This window comes from Adiantum capillus-veneris, chromosome 14 (assembly GCF_014529385.1).
Source record: "Adiantum capillus-veneris isolate H3 chromosome 14, ASM1452938v2, whole genome shotgun sequence".
NCBI classification, from domain to species: domain Eukaryota; kingdom Viridiplantae; phylum Streptophyta; class Polypodiopsida; order Polypodiales; family Pteridaceae; genus Adiantum; species Adiantum capillus-veneris.
In genome coordinates, this window is record NC_140944.1 from 155,035,699 (window position 1) to 155,046,979 (window position 11,281).

At 44.8% G+C, this 11,281-nt stretch overlaps 1 pseudogene; it reads right to left on the reverse strand.

The window, feature by feature from the left end:
- Positions 1 to 7,780: 7,780 nt before the first annotated feature.
- On the reverse strand, positions 7,781 to 10,547 carry LOC147443402 (uncharacterized; annotated as a pseudogene).
- Between the last annotated feature and the right edge of the window lie 734 nt (positions 10,548 to 11,281).

Below are 11,281 nucleotides of genomic sequence, written 5' to 3' on the forward strand. Positions count from 1 at the left end.
GCATTCCTTCGCACAAGAGAAAATTACTTCTTTGAAAACTTTCCACTTGCATTCTAATGTTGGGCTCCCTTGATGCTCTATCATGCTTAACATTTGGTCCACCATATCAGCATATATAAGTGCTCGTTTGAAGTCTAGACGTAGGTACAAATGATTCATATCATGATTGGAGGCTACATGCTCGGGCCGTTTACCACACTTGAGGTCAATACATAACATCCTATGATCTGATTCCGGATTCCATTCACCAAGTGTAAAGCTTTGTATGCATTCTAGAGTGGCTTCTGAGAACAACATATAGTCAATCACGCTAGCACCATTGTGCTTTCTACATGTAAAGTCATTGGTGCCTTGCCATAGAGATACACCATTTGCAATGAGCATTCCGGTACTATTGCACATATGTAGAAGTGACTTTCCATAGTGATCCACTTCTTTTGCATCATTAGAAATTCGATTATACATGTATGAGTCATCCACTCTTCTTGATACATGCGGCATGTCGACTTGTTGTGTGTCGTGTTGTAACATATTTGTGCGAGCATTCATGTCTCCAAAAACAATGACTTCACCTTGATCCTTGTAATGAGCAATGTCTTCCTCTAGTTCAACAAAGGGCTGATCTCTATCCATATTCAAGCGAGCATAAAAGTTGGAGTCATAGTGAGGAATGTAGCAGCCGGCCACAAACATGACTTGACCATTTGGTGGGCTGATTTTCAGCCATAAGTAGCGTTTATACTTATCTTCTTTGACAATGGAAACATCTTTCAAACCCTTTTTGGTCATACATGCTACGCCTCCTTGGCCTCTTCGTTGCTTTGCATTTTTGGCCCACATCAAAGAATGTACATCGTATTTGTCAAATCCAAGAATTCGTTGCGCATCATGCTCCCATGTTTCGACAAGAAGTATCACATCGGAGTCATTGGTAAGCTCATCAATGCCAATTCCCGCATTCCATGGATACCCGTTACAATTCCAAAAGCTTATTCGCAAGCGTGAGTTGGTCTCATAGATCATGTGTCCCTATTTGTTGGGTGGACTTGCATCCTCCTCAAGTGCATTTTCTTCTTGAGATGATACCTTAACCTTCTTGCTTCTTTCCTCGTATGCTTTGCGACGTACATTTTGTTGCATAAGAGTGCGATCCTCATATACATTACAACCCGTTCCTTTGAGGTAGATCCAACCATTGTCAAGGATGATCTTTCTCTTTACCTCATCAGCCATGGTACATACAATAGGTCTTTCTCCCGAGCGAGGGACTCCTTGTTTTCCAACTCGATGTGCACCATAAGCCATGATTTCTGACATGCCAAAGTGTGTAGCAAAAAACTCTTCAATAGCAACCGCAAGAGATTGGGGTGTTTCCATGCTTTCCTCCTTGATTCCACGAATGACGATGTTCTTTGAGCGTTTTTGTCGTTCTTGCAATTCTTGAGTGTCCACATTCTCTACATTCTTTGCTTGGACAACGGCTTGCGTGATAGGAGATGTAGAAACCACATTATCCTTACATATATCAGCCCATGATTTGGATGCATTTCTCATCTCACATACATCATGTCGTATTGTATCTATCGTTTCCTCTTTCAATACATGATCACTCTCAACTTTGCTCAAGCGCTCTTTCACTACATTCATGTCCACAAGAGAGCGTTTACATTCTTGAACTTCATTCTCAAGATGCATCAAGCGTGTTGTTTGCATTTCAAGAACCTTCTTGAGGTGCTCATTCTCCACAACGAGAACTCTTAAAGTACCATTCTCCATTGCAAGTGCGCGCAACTCTTCACCTTGCTTGTTGACGGTTTCTTGTAACGAGATCAAGTAAGCCATGGTCATTGCTTCCGTTGTTGTAGATGATGTGGTTGGATTAGCATCCAAATTCCTTGGAGATTTTGCATCATTCTCCATGGCGAGTGTGGCTTTTCCACCCTTGCGAGTTTTGTCTGACATTGCCTTCACGTCGGCAACAAAAAACGCAAAGTTTTGACAGTTTTTTCAGTTCTGAGATGCTGTTACAGCAAAGCCTTCCATTACACAGAAAAATTATGTCTTTACATCAATGCGTAGAGGGCTTCGTGCTCTTCGATTGAGGCTATAGATCACCTAAATCGGAGTTCGGATGAGCAAGTTATGGTCAAAAGAGTGAACTGCTGTCTACTAGGTCAAAAAACGGCTGTGTGTGTGTGTGTGTGTGTGAGAGAGAGAGAGAGAGAGAGAGAGAGAGAGAGAGAGAGAGAGAGAGAGAGAGAGAGAGTCCTAAACCAATCAACCTTGGCAATGAATAATTGATACAATGTACAATGCCTCCCCACCCCGTGTTGCTTGAGAGATAGGAAATAGAGAGATAGAGAAAGAGATAGGAAAATAGAGAAAGAGAGATAGCGAGAGCAAGATCGAGAGAGAGAGAGAGAAAGAGAGATAGGAAAATAGAGAAATAGAGAGAGATAGGAAAATAGAGAAATAGATAGGAAATAGAGAGATAGAGAAAGAGAGTTATAGATATACATATATATATATATATATATATATATATATATATATATATATATATATATATATATATATAGAGAGAGAGAGAGAGAGAGAGAGAGAGAGAGAGAGATAGGAAAGTGGAGCTCCAGGAGTTATGGCAGAGAAATAGGAAAATAGAGAAATAGAGAGAGATAGGAAAATAGAGAAAGAGAGATAGCGAGAGCGAGATTGAGAGAGAGAGAGAGAGAGAGAGAGAGAGAGAGAGAGAGAAAGAGAGATAGCGAGATCGAGAGAGAAAGAATGAGAGATAGGGTACATAGACAAAGAAGAAACTATGGAACTAAAAGAGGCAAAGGGATTTTGCCTGCTACATGCATTGCCATGTACACCTGGGAGTGCACGTATGTGTCTACCCATATAGGATTTGACCAATAAAGACGAGATTTTGACCCGGTGGTCCTGATCTCCGTACACCTCTGGACCGAGGTGTACGGAGATTGGGCAAGACTAGAGAATGCGAGGTAGTTTACATTGTGAGGAGTATATATATATATATATATATATATATATATATATATATATATATATATATATATATATATATATTAAAACAACATTCATATATATATATATATATATATATATATATTAAAACAACATTCATAATCATTGTAGATGGCAACGTCATCAACTAACATGGAGGAAAAGATTGCATGCTCGTGCACGCTCTGCAAGTATCAAATTCTCCGCAAGCGTAGGATATGTAATGAGCATGTGTACAAGTACAGAGAGTTTGCTAGAGAAACTGTACAGAATCTGCGATACGACTCCTACGGAACGGGCATTGATTTTCACGACATAGCACCTACATCTGAGAGAGAGAGAGAGAGAAAAAAGTGGCGTCGCCGATGGGAGCAACATGAGGGGCAACCTGTTCCAGGAATGAAACGTTTGTCCATTCTCCATACGTTGCCGTACTGGGGTGATCTACTAATTAACCATTTGCTGGATCCAATGCATATATTCAAGAATATGGGAGAGCTCCTCTGGAAGACAATCATGGGAATGAAAGACAATCGAGCTTCACGAGATGATTTGCAGTCGGTTGGAAAGATGCCAGAGCTGTGGCCTTTCACCAATGCAGCTGGTCAAACAAAACTTCCAAGAGCGCCATGGGTATTGCTAAAAAACGAAGAGCGACAAGTGAAAAGGGTGATTTGAGAGTTCAACACGCCAACAGGATATATGCGATGTCTCAAGACAGCATTCACCCGTGACGATCAACTGTCAGGGTTGAAATCGCACGACTGGCATAAGTTCTTGCAATTCATTCTTCCAATTGCGATCAAGGGGTGTTTAACGGAGGAAGTGCGGACCTGCATATACAAGATTTCAGAGCTAGTGCAGTGCATCTCTTCCAAGGAGATACAGGAGGAATCTATTGCAGTCGCAAGGGCTAACTCCATTGAGGCAGTTTGCATGATTGAGAAGTATCTACCCATGAGCTACCTAACTATCCAAATGCACTTGCTCGTCCATGTAGTAGATGAGGTTGCAGTGACAGGTACAGTCCATAGCCGTTGGATGTTCTTTCTAGAGAGGTTCATGAAAACACTTAAGGGTTTTGTTCGCCAAAAAGCGCGTCCAGAGGGGAGCATGATAGAAGGATGGCTGATGCAAGAGTCTCTTGTATTGACGACCGAATTTCTATCCGTTTCTGACCCAGAAATGCCTCGACTGTGGAGCGATGAGGAGGATGCAAGACTGGTGGGAGAGGAGCCGCAAGGGCAAGAGGTGCCGAAGAAAATGAACTTGGCCATGCGAGAAAAGATCATGAAGTTCTGTATACTAAATTCAGCGCCGATGCAAAAATGGCTTGAAAGGTACGAAGAAGAGAAAGAGAGACGCAATCTAGAGCGACACGATTTCAGGCGAAGTCGAACGACTAGAGGCTTACCCTTGCCATACTATCTCACTCCTCTACCTGAATTCCCTACAATGGCATGGTTGGACAAGACAGTGAGAGCAGCTCGACAGATCGGAGAACCCATATCTCTAGAAGAGGAAGAGTTGGCTATTGGATGTGACTGGAAGTATCATACATACATGGCACTGTGGTCGCATGGAAAGCATTTCAGAACACAAAAAATTGACAGCAGAAGAAACACGTTTGACAGTGGGGTAATGGTTAGTTTCATGCAAAAGAGCAGGGCCAGTGCTAGAGACACGAATGAGAGCACTAGCAACCTGGATTACTTGGTGTGAGATATCCTGAAAGTAAGCTTCAGGCGGTTTGAGATGTTTTTGTTGGATGTGAAGTGGTTCAAGGTTATTACTTTTCGTCGCAATGCAACGGTACGCAGAGATGGAAACAAACTTGTGCAAATAGATTCTACAAAGACTTGGACAGATGCGAGCGACACATTTGCTCTCTCCGAACATTGCGAGCAAGTGGTCTTTGTACCGGACCCTCGAGAGCGACAATGGTGGTTTGTGGTTCAGGTTGCTCCAAGAAATAAACAAGGTATTTGAAGGGCAAGATCTCCTGGAGGAAAGTCAGTCAGACGACGTCCATACTACTGTGACATTAGATGAAATGGACGAAGGTATGGTAGAGGAAGCTGACAGATATACGAGGGATGACGCAGACGAGCCAGAATTGACACTTGTAGATGAAGATGCAATGGATGAAGACAATCTACCAGAACGAGTTGGGGCATAGTTATGTTTGCAATTAGAGATAGACGATGATACGGTGCAAGATCTTATCAATGATGCATCACTCGTCGAGGCCTAGGCCTGTAAGTGTTTGTGTGAAAACTTTGATTTAAAATTAAGCTTAAAGTTAATTTAAAATACTGTGTTCTGACGCTTTATTTTCCTTTCTTTGTGCAGGACTTTAGTATGGCAGACGAGATTCCAGATCCCGCTTCCATGAGTGCAGATGCATTCATGGGCTTCGTTACACGGATGACGCCTGCTCAGATGGCAGAGGCTTCTCAGTACTGGGTAGCCAGAGGCACGGGTACTACGCCTCCGGGCTTCACACCCGAGGGTCCGACGCCTAGGGGTGGACGCCTACGGGGTTCTGGACGCCTATGGGTACGACGCCTTCTTCTCCCATCACGGCCGCTTCGACACCTAGGGGTGGGGCAGAGGCGTGTACGTCCTCATCTCCGCAGCACAGGCGCACTCGCCGATCTCGGCGATCGTGAGGTGGAGGTGGTGGTTGCTGTGGAGGAGGGTCCACAGATGCTTCGACCCCTCCTCGCTCACGACCCCCGTCTTACCCAGGCACACCTCTCGACACACCTCTTGGCACACCTCGGACACCTTGGGGGACACACGATCCTAGTGCCTCCAAGCTCTATACTGTACGGGGAGATGGTTCTGTTGACATGGATAGAGTCGGGACTGAGATGCGACAGCGGATTCGCCAGCTCGTGGAGCTGCAGTTTTCGACCAGCATTCTGACGTCTTGGGATCAGCAAGAAAAGGAAAAAGTCACTTACATAGTGGAGACCATCTTGAGAGAGTACCAGCCTGCTCCAGGTTCTTCCGTTGTTTCGGCACGGTGGATCAAGGGTGTTGTACGGGACACCATCAAACATCGACGAGATGCAGCTGGGAAGGCTTTCCAGGACCGGCTCGCCGAAGCCTTCGGGCATCCCACACGAGACGTGGCTGCAGATCAGGGAGGATGAGCGGACAGCGGCCACGCGGTTCAGACAGCAGCGTGAGGCCGTGCAGGTACGACAGATGACTAGGGGGACATCTCATCTTGGCAGCGGAGGCTTTGACACCTTTCGCTATGAGTTTGTGAGTTTCTTATCCAATCTTAACTATGGCATTTTTTAAAACGCGATGAATCATGTATTCTTATTACTTTGATTTTTGTATAAACGCAGAATCTTGCGATGCATCGAGCTCCATCACGCGAGGAGGAGTCAGATAGATATCGCAGAGGTATCTATGAAGTACTGAATGATCTTGAAGCTTCAGGAGAGCCTGTAGACTAGGAGGCCTTACAGTCTCGATGATCGCTTGAGGTGAGACGTTAATATGTGTGAGTTGATTTAATTAAGTCAGTATATGTGAAGTAATATCAATACTAATTTTGTGAGTTGTCCTATGTGTAGGTTGCGACGCCTAGTCATTAGTGGACCAGATTTCATGTATATGCTTTGTGAGACACAGACACGCTTCTATGTCTCTTTTTTGTACAAACAGTTAGTGTTCAGATAGTTATTGTTTCCCTTATGGTTATGATTATTGTCATTGTCATTGTATAGACAATTATTGTTTCTCTTTCTGGTTATGCTTATGGTTATTGTTAATTTTGTTTATGGTTATGGTTATCTGCATTATGGTTTTGATCAAAGTGGTTATAGCCGGTTATGGTTTTAAGTTATGGTTATGCTTTTAAGTTATGGTTATGGTTCGTTATGGTTATGGTTCGTTATGGTTATGCTTTTAAGTTATGGCTATGCTTTTCAGTTGGTACGGTTGTCTTTCATTGGCCTTAAATCTCATGTGAGATCCTACATGGATAGCATGTAGGAGGCGTATACATGATATGGTTTTTTTTTAAAAGTTTATGTAAAAACAAAGGAACTCTGCCGAAATTTCTGTGCGCGGGAGCATGATTGATATTTTGGTGCAGCTCGCTTTCTTGGGCAGAGGGCAAGAAGTCTGGCCGTGGCTGTGTCCATCTTTTAACTGGGCACAGGCCAGGCTACCTGTCCTCTGCCCAAGAAAAAAATTTTCTGCTATGGTCGTCGCTATGCGCGTCGCTAATAGCGACTGGTTTCACAGCGACGCGGATAGCGACAGGCCGCGTCGATATCTGCGTCGATAACACGTTTTTTTGTTGTAGTGTAAAAACCGCTTCGAGGTGTCAAAATACCCGCCAATAAAAGCGACAACCGTCACGAATGTTGACAACATCAAAGGGATATCCACTTGCTGGGGGATTCTGCTTCCGACTTGTCAGGCCCGAAAAATCAATGCTTGACCTGCATAAGGGTGAAATCATGTTAACTTGTCATGCTTTTTCATGTCGCGGACAATGCTAACTAACACAATTTTGACATATGCTAACTACTACAATAACTTGAGCTACATCTCCAAGATCTATGACATATGATATATCAATAGAAAGCACTTGAAACAAGGAATCCAAATGTACAACCTCCGACAAATTTTGATATTATTTGTAAAAAATTTACCGGAAGCCCAACTTTTCGAAGATGTGCTAACTTGAAACTGCTAACTAGCACAAAAAGCGCGACAGGTTAACATGCTTTCACCCATAATGTCACATATGGCATACATATCATGAGGACACCCGCTCAAAATTACACCTATCATGTGTCCAAGCACCTTGTTATCACCCTGTGATCTACTGCTATGCGTCTGCTCCTGCCTTTTCCTGGGTCGACATGACTTGGGTGCACCATCATTGCCCACCCCCTCGTTGAGCATTTATGCTTAACCATAGTATTATTTAGGTAAAATAGTACTGCATAGAGAGAATGATATAACATAGAGCTATAGACTGTATAAGCAAAATGATAATATAGTGGCTATATAGATAGGATAGAGATAGAGAGAAAATTATCTGCTACTGCATCACCCGCCATGATCAAACAGAAAGCTCACAGCTTCCCCAATCATAGTGTAGGCTCCACCTGGATAAAAAACAAAACAATGGCCGTGGCCATTCACCTGTAGAGTATGTATCTCCAAGCCTTCCTTTGCATTCGTATGCCAATAGACACGCCACCCTAACAACTCTTCATAGCATGGAGCTTTGTCACCCTGCATCCATAAGTCTTCGTGTCCGCTATAAGCATACTTGCCATCACTTGAGAAACCTAAATCATAAGTAGTTATCCTATCATCCGCTATAGAACCCTCCATGGTATATTCCACTTCAAAAAAGCCTCACCACTAACACAGAAATACCTGTAAAGCAACCTCCAATAACACATGTATCCATAGCACCACATAAAATAGCAAAACCCTGCACTCTGCCTCCACTTGCTGCATAGCCAAGCAAACCTGATCCCTTTGCAAACTTGTATCCAAACCCTCTGTAAATGGCTCCAAGACCACCTTTTCATACTCAAGATCATGACCTGCTCGAGCTTCAACCTGTTCTTCAAAGACCTCATCACCTGCAAGGTTGGTGTCACCTTCCTCTCTGCATGGAACCACACCCTTATAGGCTGCACCTGTATTAGTTTCCATAGTCATCTGTCGGAGCTAACTCTCCACAGCTACACACAAACTCTAAAACCTCAAAGTACACCTCTACATGCTCACCAAGGCAAGGTTGCCCACCCCCTGCATAGACAAATCACTTCGACATACCTCTGTTTCTGCTTCTAGATTCTGCAAGTTATCCTCAGAAACCTGCTCTTCACTCAAACTAGATGCACAATCAAACCATACCTCTTCGTCCAATAGGGACTCACCATCACGAGACACAAGATAGAGCTGATCGAGTAGCAGATTCACACAAGGTGTAACACTATACTTCTCTTCGACCTTTAGCTGGCTGGCAGGCAACACGTATACATCTTTCTCCACTTTATCTACATGAAAAACATCATAAGTTTTGTACCTAGAGGACATGGACTCCGTCTCCCACATGCTATCTGTGTCCAAAGCATTGCTAGAGCTTTGAGAACTTTCAAACTCCTCTTCTGAGCTTGTCGATTCTTGCACCACTACTGCCAGCCTCGTTGCTGGCTCTAGAACTGACACCTCTTCTTTAAGATCTTTTACCACCTCGATCTCTTGAGGAAGCAAATTGGGTGGCACCCTGAACATACCTCTCTGCACCTTTTGAGACTTGGTTGGCACTTGTTCTAGCTCTTCTACCCTGGCATCAGCTTCACGTGCTTTGATCAAATGCATATCAAGAAAAGAAAGGGCTTTTACCTCTTGATGCTCATCAATCTGTTTGGGCCTAGGTCCACTAGCTACCGTGACTGTCGACTAGAGCAATTTTTCTTCCATCTTCTTCTTCATCTTTTGACTCTTTGCTCTGGCAACTCTGACAGCTTCATCATAAGTGCTTGGATCTTCATAGTCCGCTCTCTTCCAAGCAGCCACAAAATCCCCCCAATAAGCTTCAAATTGATCAACAAAAGCATCGAAATTTGCACTTACTTCTTGCTGCAAGGCTTTGAGCTTTGCATCTGCTTCCGAGGCCGACACCACCTTTCGATATCTTTGTAAGAATTTCTCGCAAAATCCGATCCAAGTCTGCTTGTGTGCATCTTCCAAACCATTGAACCAAACTTTTGCTTTACCTCGCAGCACCAAAGGTAGAGTCTGGAGCTTTGCTTCATCATCAGACATCTGCAATACTGCCAGCATAAACAGCTCAAAATCGGCACTCCACTCGTCAGCATCTTCATCTCCTTTGAACACTGGACGAAACTTCTGCTTCATCTTGATTCACAAACACTCGGTCAAGAAGCAATCAGTGGATCCTCAGTGGGGGCACCACAAGATGGAAAGAGGGAAGTCGAAAAACCACCAGCACACTTGGTGAATGCCTCTCTATAGCCCAGTGATCTCATAGCACCCCTATCCCCCAGTAAACACACACCTAGACTCCCTATCTGTGAATATTCAATATCCGAGCCCGATCCCGACCAACCCCGACTATGCACACCTCGTCGCAAAGCCTATCATGATGGCTTTCATCTACAACCCTTCAAAGCACCACAACTCCACTAACAACCATTTCAATAACCAACAACCCTCCAATCCCTATCAGATCTTTGTCATACACCCACTCACCCTCGAGCTCATAGATTTGCACACCATAGGGTTTTTTCGCACTTATGAGATATCCACGAACTTTACTACCCCTTGTAAATAGCATACTCACACACAAACCAATCACATGTACTACAAACTATAGGGATGCACTCAAATGCTATACACATAGAGGCCATCATAATTTTGATGCACTTGGCTTTAATTAATACAGTATACCGTGATGCTTTCAATAAAAAAAAGCCCTCTCATCTCTTGGATCTGGCTAATTCCGCTTGTTGATGGGACTTGCAATAGACATCCCTTGTCTTGCCTTATGGAACTCTGTAGCAGCTCCCTTGAGGATCTCAGCCCGCCATGCAGATGGCGCCCTCCTTCTTCTGTCGAGTCTCTCCAAAACAGTGCCACCTCTCTCCTCTGCAGCGCTTCCTTCAGGCCCCCTGGTTCGGCCTTCCAACCCGTTCCCTCATGCAGTCGGCAGCCCGCCCTCAATCACCCCTTCACCTGGTCGCCTTCTCCTCCTCGAGGGCGCTTCAAAACCTGTTGCAGTCGGCGGTCCACCACCTGTATGGTGTCACCTCCTCCCGTCTTCAATTGGCCGCCACCCCTGTGATATGGCCACCCCTCTGCAGCCCCTTACACACCTTTGCCTCTTGAAGCGGCTCTATAGCCCTCACGTCTGTAGCCAGCAACCCGGCCCCTCTGTCATCTTCGGCCCACTGCCGTCTCGTGCTCAGGCCCATCACACCACACTGCAGTGCCCCCTCCTCATGCCATCACTGGCGACCCTCCTTTGATGACGCTCCTTGTGAGCTCCCTGGTCTGGCCTCCCCCCCTTCTGTCAAACTCCTGGCATACACAGCGGCCTGGCCCCTCCCTGAGCGTAACCTCCTCCTCATGCAAGCCCCAAGTGGCGCCCTCTTCACCTCCCTATGGTGACACCTCTGGTGGCCCTACCTTACCTCCTCTGCAGTTGCTCGCATGCCAACCTCCAAGAGGC